The 21,601-nt window shown below is 42.5% G+C and overlaps 1 protein-coding gene across 7 annotated transcripts in view; it reads left to right on the top strand.

Moving 5' to 3' along the window:
* The window catches only part of SEMA5A (semaphorin 5A), a 477,675-nt gene that overhangs the window by 149,543 nt on the left and 306,531 nt on the right, over positions 1 to 21,601 (top strand). Inside the window, exon 1 of one of the 7 annotated variants that reach the window (XM_027125308.1) lies at positions 16,675 to 16,908. The exons of 4 other annotated variants lie outside the window; for them this stretch is intronic. The gene's annotated coding sequence lies outside the window, so the exon portion shown is untranslated. Of the gene's footprint in view, positions 1 to 16,674; positions 16,909 to 17,086; positions 17,193 to 20,643; positions 20,655 to 21,601 lie in introns of those variants that run through there. 2 more of the 7 variants (XM_027125305.1, XM_027125307.1) reach the window with 2 other exon arrangements.

Genomic DNA, 21,601 nt, shown 5'->3' with positions numbered 1-21,601 from the left:
AGTCACTGAGCCAAGGTTTTTATTTCTGTGTTTGGCTCACGTCTGCCCAGCTCCAAGTAATGTATTCTTCTCACTGTGTCTCTCCACTGGAACCCCACGGGCTTTTATACATTATAAATCATTCAGTTCCATGAGAGTGAAGGAAGGTGACCAGGTGTGGAAGGAATGCTGTCCTGGACCTTCAGAAACTTACCTTTAAATATGGCTTAAAATTAGGAAAGGTGCTGTGTATGAATGGAAAGTCTGAGAAGCCCTGAGATAGACCAAGCCATAGCCCCTGGATGATAGGGAGGATTTCTGTGAGAGCATGTAGGACAGTCCCCGTTGTGGGATTCCTGCAGAATTTTGGATCTCTGGGGAGACCATTTCTCTGTGAAGCCATTTTCTAAGTGTTATTCAGATTCTCTGAAGGGACACAAATGCTGTAACAGCAGGTGTTTTGAACACCCTGCTTTGTTTCCTGACGTGTGCAAACACAGTCTCCGGGGACGTTCCTGGAGTTGGCTGCTTGGGCCTGTTATTTCACGGTAGGATAAAATAATGAGTATCTTGATTAACTTTCTGTAACTCTAGAAACTGCTTCCAAACCACATGGCTCCTTAGTAAATCAGTGAGAGAACATGCCTGAGAGCTGGTTACCCTCTAGTCACCCTTTCTTTGGGCGGCTGTATAATCCCTTCTGGAATCTAGTACCTGTTGGAAAGAGGGAGACAGCAAAACAGCCCATTGCTTGTTGGTTTAGGGTTGGAATGCCAGCATCCCCCTTACATGAGTTAACCTTCGGAGGTCACCTGAGATGGTCTACGTGGAAGGCCTTAGTGTTTGTTCATTCATTTGTGGTTATTTTCATCCTGTGATCTCAAGAACTAGCTATCAGAGGTTAGTCTAATCATGATTTCTGCCTAATAAGGGGAAATTATTTGTCTTCAAATTATGTGCCAATGGGACACTGGAATGATCCTTTATAAGAGGAGCCTTCTAATCACTCATCATTGCAAAATATACATTTCAAAATAATTTGATTAAATAAGGAACCTAGTGATATAGTGTTAGAGACTTTGAGCTGTTACTAAATCTTATCAATGGTTTAGCCTTGGCTTAGAGATTTATCATTGGTATTAGCAAGTTATGGGTAACCAAGCTGCAACCTTAGGCCTGCTTTTCTCCCATATATATATATGAGAGGGCTAGTTGAAACCACTTGACTTTATGACTTTGAGGAAGGCTGATGGTGGAGCTGGACTTCCCAACCACTCCTGTACCTCCTCATTTGTCCCACAAACATTAACTGTGTCTCCATAATGTTTAATATCTAAGTTGTCTATTGTGATAAAAATAAAGTCTACTCATAAGACTGTCTCTGCCCATGGGCTGATGCTGTATTGAGGATACCAAGTCCATGAAGAATTATATCACTTTGTAAGTGGCGTGATAAAAGATACATGCAATGGGTTTTGAGTGCAAGGTCCAAGGAACAACTAGTTCTCATGTGGGATGAGAGTGGGTAAATAAACATGCTGTTGCAGATGCATCTGAGGTGGGCCTTCACAGGATAGGAGGAGTTGTAGTTGGGAGAAGCCATTCTGAGCGTGAAGAGTGAAAGGGGTGTGTAAGGGTAAGCATGCTGGTGTCTGAAGAATTCTGAATCATGCGTGGTGCCTGGTGGAGGGTGAGACGGGAGTTTGGAGTAAGATTGTGTTGCGTCTTGCCAGCCATGCTCAGGGACTGTCCCCAGGATCAAATGCAGAGGGTCAGGACAGAGGCGTTTAAACCATGTTGGGGATAGATGGAAGAGAAAGAGAAAGCAAGTCATGATTCAACCAGAACACTGGCTGGGGCAGGGAGAGAGGGACATTCACCATGTACCATTAATATATGCCTGGTGACCTGTTGGGAGCATTAAAAGCATGAGCTTGTGTGGTCCTCACACAAACCACGACAGTTAGATGGTCCTAGTATTTTAGATGAGGAAAGAGAGTTGGCAAAGGTTAGGAAACTCTTCCAAAGTTCTCAAGCTAGAAGGTAGGCTGAATTCAAACTCACATCTGTCTGATCCCAAAAGTCGTTGGCTAGACCTGTGGAATAATCCGATTTGAGATAAAGCTGTAGCATCTCTTCTGAGGTGGATGACGAGTTTGAAACATGCTGCTTCTAAAAATTCCAGAGAAGTGTCAGTAGACAAGACAAAATATCAAAGTCCTTTGTTGCTCTGTGATTGTATGTTTACATGGAACTAATTAGCCCCTGGCCATGGGCAAAATCACTTTATTAATGATAAGATATGTGGGTGTTTCATGGATCCTCCTTCACGGGTTTTGACATTCAGTGAAAAGAGTGGGCCAAGAGGAAAGGGTTTAGACATCTGAGTCCTGTGTGTGTGTGTGTGTGTGTGTGTGTGTGTGAGAGAGAGAGAGAGAGAGAGAGAAAGAGAGAGAGAGAGAGAGAGTTTGTGTGCAGAGTTAATCATTTTAAGCACGTGGTTACAGCAAATAAGGACACAAGTCTCCATGCTGTAGACCAGTGCAGAGGACTGTCTAGTGAGCCATATGTGGAGCCCACTTGGACTGGGACAGGCTTGCATTTGGTTTATCAGAGCGTGCTGAAGACACGCCTGGCCTGCTCAGAGACGTTGCTCTGGAAGGAATGGTGACAGTCAGAAGAGGCAGCTGTTTGTTAGGCTGTGTTGTGCTTAGCTAGCAACCCCAGGCCTATTCTTATCCTTGAATTCCGTAGGAAAACTCCCATGTGCTGAGAATCCTGCCCAGAAAATCCCCATAGGGTGAGAATCTTGCTCTGTGGTCTAGGAATAGATTTGTAAAGATACGCTGGCTAAAGATTTATATAGGGTTGTGATTTGGGGAAAATATTACTCTCTTGTGATCTGAAATGCTAATTTGACGGTTCACAGCACTCTGTGACCTCATGCTGTGGGGACAGTGGAGGGAGGGGTGAGACTAATATTTAAAGGCTGAGAAGAGGACCAAGGGTGCAGATGCCACCCAGCCACCTTCATGCTCATTGGTTCTTCTGTTTACTTTTCTCTTTGGAAAATGAGAAATACAGTACTGTAAAAATTTTCCTTAGCTATCTGATATAATTGCTCTCACATTGGAAACACTGGGAAAAGAATAGGAATTTCTATTAAATATGTTTGGGTGAGGAAGTGTGGGCATAGTCTTTGGAGATTGTCCAAAGGTGCATGCCCATGGCATGTTGGGGACATCAACTCTTGGGCTTAGAGCCAGTTCTCCACCAATACAATTATTAAGTAATAGAATATAAGTAATATAAATGATGAGGTAATCCCTAATGATGGATAATATAAATTATAAAGTAATTTTTCATTATAAATAGTGAAAGATATTTAAATTTATTGCAGAGTCAGTTGTTTCATGAGTATGTAGGTGGCAACAAGCTATCTGGATAATTAGTGCATTTCAACCTAAAAATGTGCTTTGACCTCAAAGTATTGAATAACAATGTCAATTTCAGATTGGGTTTTATATGGCTCTTCGGGCTTCTCACTGTTGTGGCCTCTCCCGTTGCGGAGCACAGGCTCCGGACGCGCAGGCTCAGCGGCCATGGCTCACGGGCCCAGCCACTCCGCGGCATGTGGGATCTTCCCGGACCGGGGCACGAACCCATGTCCCCTGCATCGGCAGGCGGACTCTCAACCACGGCGCCACCAGGGAAGCCCTTGTATGGCTCTTTTACTTCTTTATACACCAGTGGTTCATCCACCCCTGCCCCCCGCCCCCATTTATGTCACGTTCTGGTGCTGCCCCTTTCTAGACTGCTGATAACCTGCTGCCAAAAGGTTTTGAGTTCCCTAAGTCATAGTATCTTGACTGGATAAAACGCAGGTCTGTGATTCACAAACTCTCACAGCTCTTTCCAGCCTATGAAAAGCTCTATATATGAAGAGGTCTCTCCTTACTAACGGGGTCCCCACCATCACTGCCACCTCCATCACTGCTGGTGGCCCTCCTCCCCTAAACTGAAAAGATCCCCTAAGATCCCTCCTGGAAATCAGCTGTACACAAACCTTCTTTCTCTACTCCTAGCTTCATCATCACAAGAACATGGTAGCCTGAGTTGGAATTTGGAATTTTTTTGTAATAGCTTTACTTGATATATAATTCACATCCCATAAAATTCACCCTTTTAAAGTTTACAGCTCTTTTCATATATTCACAGAGCTGTGCAATCACCACCATTTAATTTTAGAATATTTTCATCACCTCCGAAAGAAAGCCTGTATCCATTAGCAGAATTTCCTCATTTGCTTTCCCCAAGCCCCATATATTCTGTTTCTATGAATTTGCCTCTTCTAGAAATTTCATATGAATGGGATCATAGAATATGCAGCCTTTTGTAATTGGCTTCTTTCACTTAGCATAATGTTTTCAAGGTTCATCCAGGTTGTGAATGTATCAGCACTTTATTCTTTTTTCTAGCTGAATCATATTCCATTGTAGGACAGTCCACATCTTCTTTTTCTAATCATCATTAAATAGTTGGTGGACTTTCACATTATTTCCTCTGTTTTGAACTGTTATGAATCATTCTACTATCACCACTCATGTACCTGTTTTTGTGTAGATATATGTTTTAATTTTTCTTAGGTATATACCTAGAAGTGGAATTGCTGGACTATTGGGATTCATTTTTACAGAGAGACAAATAGTTTAGTACCATCTTACATTTGAAATGTAGCATACACTCCACACATTTTTTAAATGTGGGACTTTCTCCAGCGGGGTTGGTATTCTGCGGCTGCAAAGTTGTCAGTCTGCCTAAAGCAGTCGGTCATTATACCACTGGCGACACAGGATGGCACAGTGGTTTTTGAGTCAAGCACATGTGAATTCATGTTCTGGCGCTGCCCCTTTCTAGACTGCTGGTAACTGTCAGCCAAAAGGTTTTGAGTTCTCTGAGTCATAGTATCTTCACTGGGTAAAACGCGGGTCTGTGATTCACAAACTCTCACAGCTTTTTCCAAAGTATTTCTTGTCATTGCATGCAGAAAATAGTAACATTGTGTGGGTAGATTTGGTAAATGGTGGAGACTACTTACCTAGAGACGGAAGGGGTTGGTCCCCCGCACACGTGGATTGCAGCTCTTCGGTATCCTAAGCTATACCGGGCCACTCACCTGTGGCTCTCACCTGCTAGAAAATCGTTTTCTCAATGTGTCTGTACTCTTGCCTCTTCCTGTAACCTCTTCTGTTCTAATCTCTGAGAATCACCATTAACCACTACAGAAAAATATTGGACAATAAACTAAGCTTTTGAAGGGTTATGATCTCATTGTATTTTATCTTCCGTATGGTGCATGGGAAAAACTCACAAGGTAAATGAAGACTCCAGCGACATGCTTTTGAACACTTTAGCTCTGACTTGCATTTGGGAAGCTGTGGATGACCACCGCAAACACCCTTCGCTTGATCTCACATTTGATGCCACACCGTTGTCATGGTTTTTCTAGGCTTTCAAACATCATCCTGTTTTTCTCGATTTGTCTTCTTCTGCGCTGGCTTCAGCCAGCAGGTCTTGGGTCACTGTACTCCTTAGGTAATGAATCTAATTTAAATTCTAGTTTCCTACTGTGAGCAAAATCTTTGGCCATGAGGAATTTCCTCCGGAGAATTTGGGTATGTCATCTTGTTCTGTTGTATTTTTTCTCTGAAGCTTACAGCACTGATCAGCTCTTCTCTGAGGAGGGGACCACTCAGTTGTAGTAGGTGCTCCTGAGTTAGGGAGATGCTTTTCATAGGGTGACCCAGCTCTGATGAGATACAAGAATCTGGTCCTTTTAACAATAATTAATGGTTATTTTCGAAGCCATCTTCCCTGTTCTTGCTAGCATCTTCAAGCATGACACGTGTAACAAATATTCAGAGACTGGACTTATTAGATAGAGCTGCTTCTGTCCTTTGGTGATGAAAAGAGTCAGAGAGGGGACTTACATTCCCAACCCATCTTGATTCTTCTCTGTAGCATTTTCTCAGTAAAAGAATACGTAAACACTTCTGATGATAATAATTATACATGCCCATCTGCAGCAAACTTGCAAAACAACCCCCAAAAGTATTAAAAAATTACGCAGAACCGCACATCTCAGATGATTCTAATGATAGAGTGTATTTTCCTCCAGATGTTAATTGTAACAATTCAGATCCACGTTGTGGTGTCTAACAATTATTGAGCACTTACAATGGGGTTGGCATTGTTCTAAGTGTTTCACATTGGTTAAAAAATTAAATCCTCAACGGTTATCTCCACTTGAAGACAGAAATACAGGCCATACAACCAGCAAGAAACTGAACTGGGATCTGCATCCAATGTGCAGTCAGACTCAGCACCCAGGCTCCCAGCGTTTGTATGTTTACATTTCAGTATGAGAATGTCTGTGTGTCCATGCATGTGAGCTCGCATTTGTGTGCACACACGCACTTGTTTATATGCTAGGCACAGAGTTTAGTTTTCTGCCCATACATTTAATATTGTATCTTGAGTATTTCTCATGTCCTTAAAATTTCTCTTAAAAACAGTATCCTCTTCCTGTTTTTCTCTTAAAAACAGATCAGACCTTCCTGATCTTCTTTATTTTATATTTCCGTTTCCCTAAACAGAAGCTTCCAGATCATGGTTGTAATACATAATAATCAGACTAGCAGGGATCTATTTCAAAGTAAATCTTTGTTGACTTATGTGATGAATTCCTTTGGAGAAAGTCCTAGAGGTGAAACCTCCAAAGCAAAGTGTATGAATAGTTTTAAGCCCCTTAAGATTTTTCTGTGTGTGTGTGTGTGTGTGTGTGTGTGTGTGTGTGTGTGTGTGTGTATGTTGGTGTGTCAAAGTCAAGCAGCCATAGCCACCGCCAAGTGCCTGGTTGTTCACGTTTCAAAAATAGCAATTGTTAAAGTAAGACCGGATTCTGCAAGGTGGAGACGAGCTTTTCTTTTGGAATTCTTAAATACGTAGCTTTCTTCCATAACTTGCCAATTTATTATGATTCATGAGATTAGTTACCAACTCGATAGATCTGTCCCTGCTGCAAGGGGGTTTGCTCTAACAGCGAGTTTTGTGCTTGGAAAACATCCTACTTTCCAGAATGAAGTGTTTGTGAGTGAAAACACAGCCTCGTCCACCTCCAGTCTTATCTCTGTGGGTAAGGACCTGCTTCTTGTGGTCCTGTGGTTGCAATCAAAGAGAACCGCGTGAATTTTCCAGAATAGCGAGATTAACCGTAACATTTTGCCTCGTACATATGGTGTTAGAGAAGGTATGTCACTTTCATCTAGGCACTCAACCGGAAACACAGTCTATCCCATATCAACAAAACAAACGTGTGAGCTAACTTTCCTGTAATGATTTCACAGTATGTGCTATTTACCAAGCTAAAGGGGCAACTTTGAGAACAAAAATGCAGGATGGCCGTGTCAGGATGGAAAGCATTTGTCAAAGCCTGTCCGCCTGATCATTTCCTCTCTGTAGGAACAGAGGGCTTTGCATGTTATGGTTCATCTGTCAAGGCTGATAAAACCAATCCCATTTTCTTAGCTAGAGTGAAGATTTCCTTTTCTTCCCAGGTAAAATGAGTGTAGTAAGTAAAGGAGTTGGAGGTCCCAGTTGTAGAGATGTCTATACTGACTCATGGTTTACACCAGCATGTCATGTACTTTCATCATGAGTGTTCTTCACCCGACTTTAAATGAGAATAATAGGAATTTCCTGTTTTGTTTGGAGAATCCTTATGGGAAGTTGGCTTCTGCTCTGTCAACGTTTCTACCTTCTAACCATTCCCTCTTTAAACATGCCCTGCTTTCTGTCCTGCCCTCAGCTCCTGTTCTCCCATCATTTTCTAACCCTTATACCCAGTGAGTCAACCTGAGCTGAATCTAAAGATGGACATTAGGGCTCCAGTCTCAACATATAAACATAAAAATCATCTGGTTTATTTCAGTCAAAACTGGGACCCCTCTCTTTCTTTCTCTCTCTTTTCTCTCTCTAGAGATAAATAAATATCTACACTTTATTTTCTTACTCAGCATCATTATTGGATTTTTACGTCCGTGTACAGAGTTTTACTACATTGGTTTTACAAGCTGTATACTATCTAATAGGATATGGATGTGCCATGATTTATTTGATTTCATTACTTATATCTTTGGTCTTTAAATTTCATGCAGATAAATGTGTTTACTACCCCCATCCTCAGTAAATTCTACCCTGAGACTTTATTCTGTTTCTCTGCCCAAAATGTGATCTTTTTATTTCCAATTCAATCACATGATTCCCATGCTTCCAAAACTCACCTGTTCTCCAACCTCCTCCTATGTTAGCTGGACCCTTCTTTCCACTATTTGTAAGTGGTTGGTTGACCCATTCATTCAAAAAATATTAGACATTTTCTATGTGCAAAAAAATGTGGTGGGCTTTGAGGGGCTACGGTAGCAAGTAGGGCACAGGCTCTCCTGCGTGGTCCTCCCATACAGCAGGAATGCCATGTCACAGGCAGAAGAAGCTGGACAGTGTGAGCTGAGGGCTGTGAAGACAGTTTTATCCCAAGGAGGCTCAGTGGAGGCAACCTTGTTTCTCACTGGGGAAGTGGTTATGGGAATGGGGGAGCTGGTGTTTGATCTGGACCTCAGAGGAGGCATGAGGTTCTAATACAGACATAGAAGAGTGTGTTCCAGCCAGAAAGGTGGAAGTGGACAAGCTGGGGGGGAGGGTGCTGAGGAGATTAGTGAGTCTAATTGATCCAAGTGGTTTGATCATGGAGAGGTGATGAAATAGTGAATTATCTCCATTGTTCATTCAATTATTTATTCACTTTCACATGAGCACGACTGTGAAGTTTCTGTTTACGTTTCCTTGCTTTTTAAATATATTTTTTATGTTTCATTTGTCACATTTTTAAATTGTCTTAAAACATGTTTCCATGATATTTATTATCTTTGTAAAATTGAAATATAATTGATTTACAATATTGTGTTTAAATATAGTCTTAACAAATTCAATTTATTGTTTAGTTTTGCTTCTTTGTCTATTTGCAATAAATAGTGATTTACTATATTATATATTATTCTTGACTTTTTCTCTCACTGTGATGTTTCCATTATCTGTTTATGTTGTATGTAGCTGGTGTCCATCCATTTTCCCCGTGATATGATATACCATAAAATTTTCCATTCTCTTAGTGGACACCTGTATTATTTCTGGGTCTTTGCTATTATGAAAAATGCTGCTATGAATGTTCTCTTACAAGCTTCCTGGGGAGATGTGGAATTTTCCTAAGGCTGAGGCCACCCACCATCACAGCTCTTTTTAAACAGTGAACTGATTTTATCATCTCTTTGTAGGAAGACACTAATTTGGTGGTTAGAGATTTTCTTTTCCTGCAAGATTTAAGAAGCATTTTTTTAAATAGCTCTTACTTATTAAAACTTTTTTAGTGCTTCCTAATCGCTAGGGAATTTTCTATGCTCTTTCAAATTAACTCATATAATCTTAAGCTATGGGTTTTTATCTCCATATGACAGATAATGGAACCTGAGACATAAGGTTATTGTTGGAGCTAATTGGAACCCAGGTGGTCTGAGTCCAGTGTCTATGTTTCATCTCTGCAATGCTGCCTCTCCCAAACTAGCGGTGATGGGCAGGGCGGGTCACCGGGACATTGTGGGCTGAGGGGTACCATAGGTAGTTCTTAATTTTCACAAGGCAAAATCAAGCAAGCAGGCATCCTACAGTGGTGTTTAGCCCCCTTTACTGTTAAGGAACAGTGTGCCAAATTGATGCAATCTGTCATTGCTTTTCCTGGACTTGTATTTAGGAATCATTCTTTTTGTGTTTCCATTAACATATCCACCATCACATAGCTTTTAATATTTTGAAGTGCAGAATTTAACACAGTTGGGGATTACTTTAAACCACGGAGACCTTTATTGTAATGTCCTCAATGACCTTTCCACGTTTCAGGCTAATGAATTGAAGAATAAAACACCATGTGTTCACAGCACGTCTGCGTGTCCCCGCGTTGCATTATGTGCTAATCGTTCGATGTTTCTGTGGCAGCTAATTCATGGTCTTCGTTGACTTGTTCTCCTGAAATCTCACCTAATAGATTGATTCCTTGGGAGGGAACTTGTAGTTTTCCATGGAAACGCCCCTGAAACTTGCCGTGAGCACTCCTCAGTGGCACTGGCAGAAAGTATCCAGGCCTTTACAATGATTTTTCCATCACTTAGTTCAAGGCTGTCTTGGTTTCTATCGCCTCTAGGATCTAGTCGGTCAGTCTATAATACTTAATATCATACTGTCTTCTGGGCCCTGGGGACATCCAGCAAGCAAGACCCAGGCTCAGTCCTCCAGTTCTGATATTCTTGTGGGTTAAACAGGCCATAAACAGATACATCAGCTGAGTGATTTCACGTAGTTTTGAGTGACTTGAAGAAGTGAACGTAGAGGAATCTGGTAGAGGGGAAGAGGCTGTGCTTCAGCTGGCCTGATTGGGGAGGTCTTTCTGAGGAGGTGACATTGAAGGACACCTGAGTAATGAGAAGGAGGCCCCTTGGAAGGACTTAGAGAAACAACCTCTGGACCTAAGGACCAGCAAGTGGCATCTGAAAGGTGATGAGCTGGGTGGGCGAAAATACCAGAGAGATGCGTGTATGCGTGTGCATGGCCCCAGTACGGCGCATGGGAGTGCTGGGGAAGGTGCAGAAGTGGGTGGGGACAACCCTTTAAAGAATACAGATGTTTTATTTTCGTTGATTCTTTGTTTCTAGCTGTATTGAGGTACAGTTGACAAATAAAAATTGCATATATTTACAGCGTACAACATGATGTGTTTTTTGGGGTTTTTTTTAAGAGCAAATAAGGTGGAAATTTTATTGGAAAATTATCTAAACAATTTTATGAAACTTACATAACTTCGATAACAAAACCTAAAAACGGTAATACAAAATCACAACTGACTTAAGATCTTAGTAAAGTGAATTAATCAGTTGTAATAAAATAACAATCTGCCTTGATTTAGTTATAGTTAGGCCTGTAATGCAAAGGTGCTCCAGTATTAGGAAATCATATAAACATACCATATCATTAGGACAAACTGCAGCATGATGTTTTGATATATGTACACATTGTGAAATGATTATCACAGTCAAACTAATGAGCATATGCATCACGTCACCTAGTTACCTTTGTGTGTGTGTGTGTGTGTGTGTGTGGTGAGGACATTTCAGATCTACTCTCTTAGCACATTTCAAGCACACAATATGGTATTATTAACGATAGCCACCATGCTGTCCATTAGATTTCCAGAATGTATCCAGCCTGCATAACTGAACCTTTGTACCCCCTGATCAATATCTCCCTGTTTCTCCCACTCCCCAGACCTTGGCAGCCAATTCTACTCTCTGCTTCTCTGAGTTTGACTTGTTTAGTCTCTTTACAAAGATTGCTCTGGTTGTAACGTAGATAATAGGCTTTGTTGCAGGGGAGGCAAGCGTGAAAGCCCCAAGACCCCGACTAGATAGGCTTCTGCTGAGTCCAGGGGAGAGCGGAAGCGGCTTCACGTGGGATTGCAGCCATGGAGGTGAGAGGGGGCCAGGTGTGTGATCCATAGGACAGGGTTTACTGATGGTGTAGAGTGGCAGGTGGGGGAATTAGAGAAGCCAAAATGACTCTAGCTGTTATGGGGAGGACTCAGGCAGGAAGCAGATTTGGGGAAGAGGGGCAACTGAGGGTTTGTTAGGTCCATGTTTGGTTGGAGGTAATTCTCTGCACTCAAGTAGAAGAGAAGAGAGGATGGAAGTTGCAGTGTCAGGGTCAGGTTGGAGCTGAGATATACATCTATGTTCACCTGCTGATGGTTGCTCTTCCATAACTTGAGCTCCCAGGAGGATGTGTAGGTGGTGAGCAGAGGGTGACACTAGATGCTAAGGCCATCTCATAGTTGTTCAAGGGCTGGTGCACATTCATCACCATCTGGATTAAATTATGATCAGTGAGGTCTCAGGCTCCAGGATTGGTGAATGATGCTGCCAGTCACTTCACGAAATTTCTGTCCCTGAGGAAACACATATTCAGGCCCAACTGAAGTCAGTTGGTAGAAATAGAGCACCTGCTAATTTTTTTTAACCAGAGGATCCATGTGTCTAGCAGAGCTCCCGACTCCTAGTCAATAAATGATAACTGCAGAAATGCGGTATACGCTGGGATGGTACCTTCAGTGTAGCGAGATGACCATTTATTTGGAGCCAGGGATGTACCTGTTAGAATTGTTAGCTCTTCTGTTTATCTGTGGGACCTCCTCGAGTCTTCACATCTGTAGACTAGGAAAGAATGCTAATACTTATTTTACAGGCTTATTTCAGGAAAACAAGAGATGTATTAATGCTGTGCATCACCACATAACCTTCTTTGCAGTTTCTTGTATTTTATTGTACTCCGATTAGCAGAATCTTTGATTTTGATATGATATGGCTCAGTATTTTTTTCTTATGATGAGAATTTTTAAGATTTACTCTCTTAGCAAATTTCAAATATGCAGTACAATATAGTTATTTTTTATTTTTGTAAGGATTTCTTATTCTTGTTTTTAATAAACGGACCCCAAAAATGTAATGAGTGCTCTTGAGGTCTATCTTTTTTGTCCTTAGACCAAAGAGTGCGACACATTTGAACTCAAATGAATCAGCTTTGGTGTATTGGTCCACTGTCCTAATAGGTATCATCAGACATCACACACAAGGGCCATTCCCAACTGAAATCTGAAAACACCAATCAGAGGCCTTTTCACTAAATAGCCTAGTTTTCCCAAGTGTATCAGTAGGCTATTATCTGTAAATTTATCTGATACAATTTCAAGGTATTTGCATTTTCACCCTAGAATAATGAATTTACTTCTGCTGTGAATTGTAATATATTCCTTTTTTTTTTTTTTTGTCTTTTGATTTTTCAAGTGGTTCCAGCAAATTATGGTGTGCCAGAATAAGTTACTCAAACCCCTCAGGGTTCACACACTTCAGTTATATCTTCCATGTGCTTTCATGTTTCCAGACCTGGGAGACTTCCTCTTTTTAGCTGGTCTGCCTATAGTAATCCCTTCATCCCTTTGACCACTAATTGGAAAAATTATGACATTTAGAAAGGACATTTCTCAAAACCATGGGAATCCTCATATTTGGACCAGATGTTAAGAGAATTTTAATAGAGGAATAAAACATCTGTGACAATGAATAGTAGAGTCATAGAAGGAAAGGGAACAAGAATTGCATTTTAATGGAAGCATAAATATTGATTAGAAGGTAGAGAGGTGTATGTTGATTTACACTGTTTTTCTCCATTAACTCATTCCTCAGGTGGTAACTTTTTGTGTCTACTACATCCTGTATTGTCCAGAGGTTGAGAGTTTCACAGCCTATTTTAGAATGAGGCACACACACAGGCAATTGTAGTTCAGGGTGATAACGACTATAGTAGAAATGAGTGTTGATGTACAGAGGGGCCACATGGGGATGGGGCGGGGAGTGGAAAAAAGTCAGAGAAGGCTACTCAGAGATGAAGCTTAAGAATTGGAACTAGAGGCAGGGAAACCTGTCAAAAACAGCTAACCATGTAGACGTGAGAAATAGAGAGGGTTGGTTAGGGTGGGGAGTGGGGCATCATTCTAAATATGGGTAAAAGGGAAGAGTTGTCAGAACACAGAGACAAAATGACACATGACCTTTGGGAAGATGAAGGAGGAGAGAATGGTGGGTGACTCCTCAGAGAGAGAAATTGGGGTGGGGTGCACTTTCATTTAAAGGGAAGACAGGAGTAAGAGTTCTGGATGCAGTAAGCACACAGGGAGATTGGGGTGTTAAGGAAACCAGGGAGGAAAGGGTTTGCGGAGATATTCAGTTGGAGAGGTCATGGGCGCAGATGCCATGGTGACAGATGTCCAGTTGCATCAGCTTACCGGACTTGGCAATCAGAAGGCGACCAGTGACGCTGACCAGAGCAGAAACGTTGGGGAGCATTCTTTTCTTCCTGACAGTGTTGCATGCTTTTGCAGGTCATCATAGACATCACACCTTCTAGGTGACAAGAGACAAAGTGGCACTGCAGCTCCTGCCTATCTCACCTAAAAATGAACGGGAGCTATGAATAGTAATTGTCACATTATGAGAGTCATTTATAATGTGATTATTTTGTTCTGTCCCTATGAGTTTCCTCTCTCTAGATAAATCCTTTGGAAATTGTCAATATAGTTATATTGCCTTGAAACACCCGTTATTTAAGGGTTTTTTCTTTCACTCTTAGAAAGTATTCCTGTTGGTTTACCTATTACAGAAGTAGATTGAATGAACCTTCTCTTAGTTTTAAAACCTGCTGACAGATACAATTAATATTGCCTTTGTGTAAATGATAATTTTATCAAATGGACTTCATTTATTTTTATGGTCCCTCCAGGCGATCTGGAGCTAAACAAGGGGAAAAAGACAAAAGTGTAATAACAGTTCCCTTTGAAGAGAGATATAAAATAAGGTCGCTGGAGCTGAACCATTATTGAAATGTGTAAAATACGTCAATGTTTGCTTTTTCCCATTTTATTCCATGAAGTCATTTTATATAGCCATAAAATCCTATCTCATCTCAGTTCAGATACGATGAAAAGCTATGAGTAATAAAGTCATTTTCTTACTCAGTTACCTGAAGGTGGCATCTGGCAGTGTTTCTGTACTTGAGGGCAGTCAGTGTTTTCATTAAGACATTCCTAAAAACGTTGCACTAATTCATTTGTGTTAAACCTCTTTTGGCGGAAATTTGGCAGTGACGGTACATGGGTTAAAATAATATAAAGAGGATCCGATTTTCATAAAAATGTACCTAAAAAGTGAAGATGCAATATGTCTGGTGAACATCCTGATTGCCCTTATAGACTCAACGCAATAACAAGAAAACTTTAATTTTGCTTTATTTGCCAAAGAATAAAATGTTCGGTTATTGTTTTTGAAAATGTTTAGAAGAATCTATTTACTTGAACACTGTGCATTAACTTAAGTTTATTGTTTTGTTGGTTTTTTTTTTTGCGTTACACGGGCCTCTCACTGTTGCGGCCTCTCCCGTTGCGGAGCATAGGCTCCAGACGCACAGGCTCAGTGGCCATGGCTCACGGGCCCAGCCGCTCCGCGGCATGTGGGATCTTCCCGGACCGGGGCACGAACCCGTGTCCCCTGCATCGGCAGGCGGACTGTCAACCACTGTGCCACCAGGGAAGCCCAAGTTTATTGTTTTATTGATTCTTCATTTAATCCCATTTCCTGCTCAGTACCTAGAATGTCTGACATTACTACTAGGAAAGAGCACAGATTCATTCAACAGGTTCCTTCCAGCCATGAAGACAGTGAGGGCTTAGATGCTCCCTGACCTTTATTCCCCCTTCTTTGAACACTTGAAATTGAACCCCTTCAGAAGCCATAGCTTCTGTCTTCTTCATCCATTCAGAGGGATTCCTCCCTTTTCTATGTTCCCTAAGACTTTGCTCCTACTTCTAGGATAATTTGGTAATTATCAAAAGGTGGACTTTTACTTGCTTGACTACTTATACCTGTGAGCTGGAAATGCCCAGACTGTGTCCTCTTCTGTGTTGGAGTGCTGTCCCTTGCCCACAGGTGGCATCCTTCAGTATGACTGTCTGGATTAAGGATGCCCCCTGTTTCCAGGCCATGGGTTCATCTCTTACGCTTTACTCTGGGGAGAAGACTGTGTTTCTGGGGGTAATTCGGGTTGTTTGAACTTGCGGCCATAAATGTGTGGTTTCACCAGCGTGAGCAGGAAGGCTGAGTGTGCCAGGCAAAGGGCCAGAGGGTTTTTCTCCTGTTTTGACATGGCCTGACACTGCACACTTGATCTTACCTTAATCTGTAAGATCCGTTCAATCCATTTGAGCCTTCGCTTTCTCTGCTGCAAAGTGAAGGGAGAGATGGGGTGATTTCAGCCGGCCCCTCCACCTCGCGGATTCAGTGAGTTGTTGACTCATTTCCTGTCTCCTGTGTGCCAAGGGGCTGCATAAACCCTCTGGCAGTGGTGCCTGTTCAGTGGCAAGGGATGCGTGAGTTCTGGATGCTGCTAAATAGAACGTCGGCTACGTGACTTCTGATTCATTCAGATGGCCGATTCAGCTTGTCGGATTGCATACATTTGGGGCTGTAACTGCGTGTTCAACCCGTAGCTTGTTTACGAAACGCGAAAGGTTATATGACTTTCCATGGAAAGTGGAAGCAGGCACTGTAACTGGTTCCTCAGGGTTTCCCAGAAGGGATCTGCCGCCTTGGCTGGAGTAGGCGGCCGCTGTGTGTGCAGAAGGTGGAGGCCAGCCTTGACCTTGGGTAGTGGGAAGACTCGGGGCAGCAGTGGGGCCCGAGGCATCAGCAAACATGCAAAGAGTGTGCAAGGCTTACCCGGCGGACCGTGGCTAGGCGGGAGGGGCTGAAGGGAAGCCTTGGCACTGGGAGTAGTGGAGGTGGAATTAGGAGGAGATGGCTCATTGGTGGAAGGGCAGAGTATTCTCTTCGGAAAGCAGTGGAAAATCCTGAGAGGGTTTGAATAGGGCAAGGCTGTTTACCTGGCAGCAGCTGACGACTGTGCAGTAGATGTTTGGCTGTGCCAGGGTGTGCGGGAATCAGGCTCCACGGTTTGTTCAGATGATGGACTGATTTCTTCAGTGGTTCTGCTGCTTTCGGTTCGGGCTGGGGCTTTAGTCTCTGGGGGAGTGTTTCATCTGATCCCATGGAATAGGGCCAAGAGATAGATGGATAGAAAGATAAGGGCAAACACAGACCTTTCAGAAGAGCTGTCCATCCCCTTCTTATAAATCCTGTCGTTGTGCTTCTGATGTTACAACAGACTGTAAGTTTTCACAGTTGAGATGCGCACGCGAAGCATCCTCCCAAGGGCTGCTGTGCTCCAGTGGGTGTGGGGCTCGGCTTCCTGGTCCTCTCCGAGCAGCTCATTGGTCAGTTCTCTCACCTGACTTCTCCATCTTGTCTGCAATGGAGGTCCTAAAGCCATCAGGTAGGAGCCGGGCTGGCAGAGTTTCCGTGGACTCTCTGAGTTGCGCCCATGCATCTGGCCACTTCCGACTTTACAGTGGGTCAGAGATTCAGAGGAACACCAGCCTCCCCTGAAAAAAAATACGTGAAGCTTATTTTGGCTCTGGTCTTATTCATCACTAGTTAGACTTTGTTCCTGAAGCAAAACTTCTTGTGTAAGCTTTCATTCTTTTGATTTCTATTTTATCTGACAGCAGTTTTTTTTAACTAAAAGGAACAGTTATTTTCTGTTCCCCAAAGCCTATTCATTTGCAGTGTGGGTGTGAATGAGAAATGTTATTTATTGCACAAACATGTATATATGGAACTTTGCTTATTTAGATCAAGCTTATAGAGAGAACGTACTCCCACATCAGGAAACTAAAGGGAAGGCTTCAGGGATTTTGAAGTAGATGCAACGAAAATGCTTCTGTTTTGTAGTCCAAAGTGGCCTGCTGTAATAATCTTCCTATTGGCAAAATCAACTTGTTTAGTATTGTCACCAAACATATTTTTACTTTTCCAGAGGTGGTAGGATGAAATTCGAACAACTTTTATGGAAATTGATCCTTTGAAAATCCCTTCATCATGTATTTCCCCAATGTAGCACATAGTTATAATTAACGTGGCTTTCGTTTTTATTGAAATTTTGCTGAAATGACTCAATACGAATTCAGTTGGGTGATTTATATAAGCATATTTAAAAATAATCTTTCAAGTGATGATGGCTTATTTAATTTCTAAAGAGGGAGAGGTATTTTGATACATACAAATCAGAGATTCTCAACCAGGGCGATTTGACAAAGTCTGGAGCCCATTTTGGTTGGCACAGGTTGGGGGGTTGCTACTGGCATCTAGTGGGTAGAGAGGCCAGGGATGCTGCTAAAGGCACAGAACAGCTCCCAGAACAAAGAATTACCTGGCTCGAAATGTCAATAGGTTGAGCACTAAAATCTCTGATATAAATATGCTTCTCCCCACCCCACCATAGTCCACTGAGAGGTGAGAGTCCAGGATGGAAGGACCTGATATGTAGATCTGAGCCTGTTTTGAGTAAAGGACTATTCAACGAGTTAGCTTTGCTTGGTAGGATACTCAGAAAACCCTGATGTAAATGAAAACTCTGAACGCCCCTCCCTGGTACCTTACCAGGCTGACTGTTTACAGTACCTTTATTTTAAGAACAAAGGTAACGTGTTATAGTCCGAAAATTATAAACTTCTAAAAATCACCTGTTCTCATTAAATGTGCTTCCCTTAGCTTAACGTGGCAAACATATAATTTCATCTCATCCCCATAGGACCATGGGTCTGTCCCATTTTAGCAGCTCTTTCACTTGACAGGGCATTTTCTTCTCTAATCATCACTTTCAACATCCCAGGGAAGGAACGTGTCAGGCACTTGCATTATTCTTCTTCAGCTTTCCGTCGGGAGGCAAGATGTTAGAATTGAGATGGGAATGCATGGCTATTGGAAATATAGGACAGGTCCAGTTGGCAGTTGTCTGTATAACTTGTTTCATGGTTAACAGAAGGGGATTCTATGTTGGCTTGGGTCTGACACACTGAAAACTATCTGCAAGAGAGGAATTTGCTTTTAGCCCTAGGGTGACCTGAGCTCAGTCTCAGAGGTCGAGACGGCCATGCTTCCATTCATTTCTGTGAGGGATGCTGTTCAGTGGGAGTTGATGTGTCAGAGATACTGCTCTGGGTGCCTGCTGGCTGCCAGGTGGGGGTGTAAGTGCTTGGTGTCCTGCCTGCCACACAGCTAGCTAGCACTTGCTGAGAGTTCACTGTTACTTTCACTATCCTTCCCATAATTTTTTTTTTTTTTCTGTACGTGGGCCTCTCACTGTTGTGGCCTCTCCCGTTGCGGAGCACAGGCTCCAGACACACAGGCTCAGCGGCCATGGTTCACGGGCTTAGCCACTCCGCGGCATGTGGGATCTTCCCGGACCGGGGCATGAACCCGTGTCCCCTGCATCGGCAGGCAGACTCTCAACCACTGCGCCACCAGGGAAGCCCCTTCCCATAATTTTTTATCATCACCATTTTGTTTTGATGTGGGGCAGTGATACTCTACCTGCAGCCCTTTCCCGAGTGTACTGTTGAGGGTGCTCCAAATCTCCTTGCTCTGAACAGATCAAAATTACATCTAAAACAACTCTAACAGGACTTCCCTGGTGGCTTAGTGGTTAAGAATCCTCCTGCCAGTGCAGGGGACACAGGTTCGAGCCCTGGTCCGGGAAGATCCCACATGCTGCAGAGCATCTGAGCCCGTGCGCCACAATAGCCCTTGTGCCTAGAGCCCATGCATGCTCCACAGCAAGAGAAGCCACCACAATGAGATGCCCACGCACCGCAATGAGATGCCCGTGCACCACAATGAAGAATAGACCCTGCTCGCCACAGCTAGAGAAAGCCCGCGCGCAGCAATGAAGACTCAACGCAGCCAAAAAATAAAAATAAAAAAATAAAATAAAACGCCTCTAATGGGTGTTACTCTTTTTAAACTTAATTTCTTATTTTATATTGGAATATAGTTGATTTACAATGTTGTGTTAGTCTCAGGTGTACAGCAAAGTCATTCAGTTCTACATGTACATCTAGCCATTCTTTTTCAGATGCTTTTCCCATATAGGTTATTACAGAATATTGAGTAGAGTTCCCTGTGCTATACAGTAGATCCTTGTTGATTATCTATTTTATATATAGTAGTGTCTATGTGTTCATCCCAAACTCCTATTAAGATATGTCATTTGGTAAAATGTCATGTCATAAGTCTCAGGTCAGAGGGAGAAGAAAGATGGGCTGCTTCATGTATTTGCCTCCAGACTGGAGTTCAAGAGCAGTCTCCAGTTTTGCAGACTGTGACCCCTTTTCCAAGAGTGAAATGAATCATACTTTCAATTTTAAAACCCAGGAAAAAATAGCACGTGTGCCTCCATTGCCCATTACAATGTACTGGCCTGGTCAGGGATTATGGACCCATTGGACAGATGTATCCTTGGCTCCCAGTTTTTCTCTCCTTTCCTTCCCCCACGTTCATGCTCAGACTCTCTCCCTCCTCTGGAAACCATACTCTTGCCTCATCATGATTTGCAGCCCCTTCCCTTTTTTCTCTGCCTAATTTGAACATTTCCATCCATGGGAGGATTGAGTCAATGGGGTGCAAAATATGGAGACTGTGAAATTCGATGTACCCTCCACTTCGTGTTTTCTCTATGTTGACGTATCACCATGTACTCGTGTGCACACCCCTTGTTAAAGAAGAGGCCCCTCTCCTCCCTTTCATAACCACCCTCTCTACTGGAACCTTAATAGTTTTCCACCCCTGTTTTTCTGGATCTTATACCACCTCTCCCTCTTAAATCTGCAGTCTCTTCTCCACTCACCACTCCTCAGAAAAGAAGCCACATTTAATGATCTGTGTTCTGTACCCTAAAATTTTCTGAACTTTGATCCTTCCGTGCTTACCTGATTTCATTGAATTTTCTGGGGTTACCTAGCATTCAAGTTACCACAGATATTCTGTCGCACTTTTGCTTCATCTGTTCCCTTCTTGGTTTCTCATGTCATGGACTCTGTCTCCTGTTTTTCTGAAACTGACCCCAGAGTTGACCATTGACTGTCCTTTTTTTTTTCTTTTTAACATCTTTATTGGAGTATAATTGCTTTACAATGGTGTGTTAGTTTCTGCTTTATAACAAAGTGAATCAGTTATACATATACATATGTTCCCATATCTCTTCCCTCTTGCGTCTCCCTCTCTCCCACCCTCCCTACCCCATCCCTCTAGGTGGTCACAAAGCACCGAGCTGATCTCCCTATGCTACGTGACTGCTTCCCACTAGCTACCTATTTTACGTTTGGTAGTGTATATATGTCCTTTGACTAAAGCCAGTAGTCTTCACTCTACCTCATCAGGGTACAGTGGACGAGGCCTCTTTTTATTTTTTATTAAAAATTTTTTTAACATCTTTATCGGAGTATAATTGCTTTACAATGTTGTATTAGTTTCTGCTGTATAACAGAGTGAATCAGCTATACGTATACATCTATCCCCATATCCCGTCCCTCTTGCATCTCCCTCCCACCCTCTCTATCCCACCCCTCTAGGTGCTCTGGTACCAAGTTCATCTCCCTGTGCGATGCAGCTGCTTTCCACTAGCTATCTATTTTACATTTGAGACCTGTTTTTAAAATGTGTTATTTCTATCTTGGCTCCCATGGTGCTGTGTTCACTTGATGCGCTATATCTGTTCTCTTGTCTCATCTTCGTGTGGTTACTTTTCTTGAACAAATTCTAAATAAACACTTCTCTTTAGCCCTTTTTTTCTCTCGTGCTTTCCCTTGGTGAGTCTCAACCACACCCATGCTTTTAAACATTGCAAAGATTATATGCTGTCTCTGAATTCTTTTCTTTCCTGAGCATCCAACCTGGATTTTCCACAGTCAGCTGCATTTCCTTAAATATTCTCTTGGCATCTTAAACCCAACATGCGCAAAACC

Source organism: Aethalodelphis obliquidens, unplaced genomic scaffold (assembly GCF_003676395.1).
Source record: "Aethalodelphis obliquidens isolate GAN/ISIS:26980383/991018 unplaced genomic scaffold, ASM367639v1 scaffold29, whole genome shotgun sequence".
NCBI lineage: Eukaryota > Metazoa > Chordata > Mammalia > Artiodactyla > Delphinidae > Aethalodelphis > Aethalodelphis obliquidens.
The sequence above is the reverse complement of the archived record's forward strand: the minus strand, read 5'-3'. Positions and strand labels throughout refer to the sequence as shown.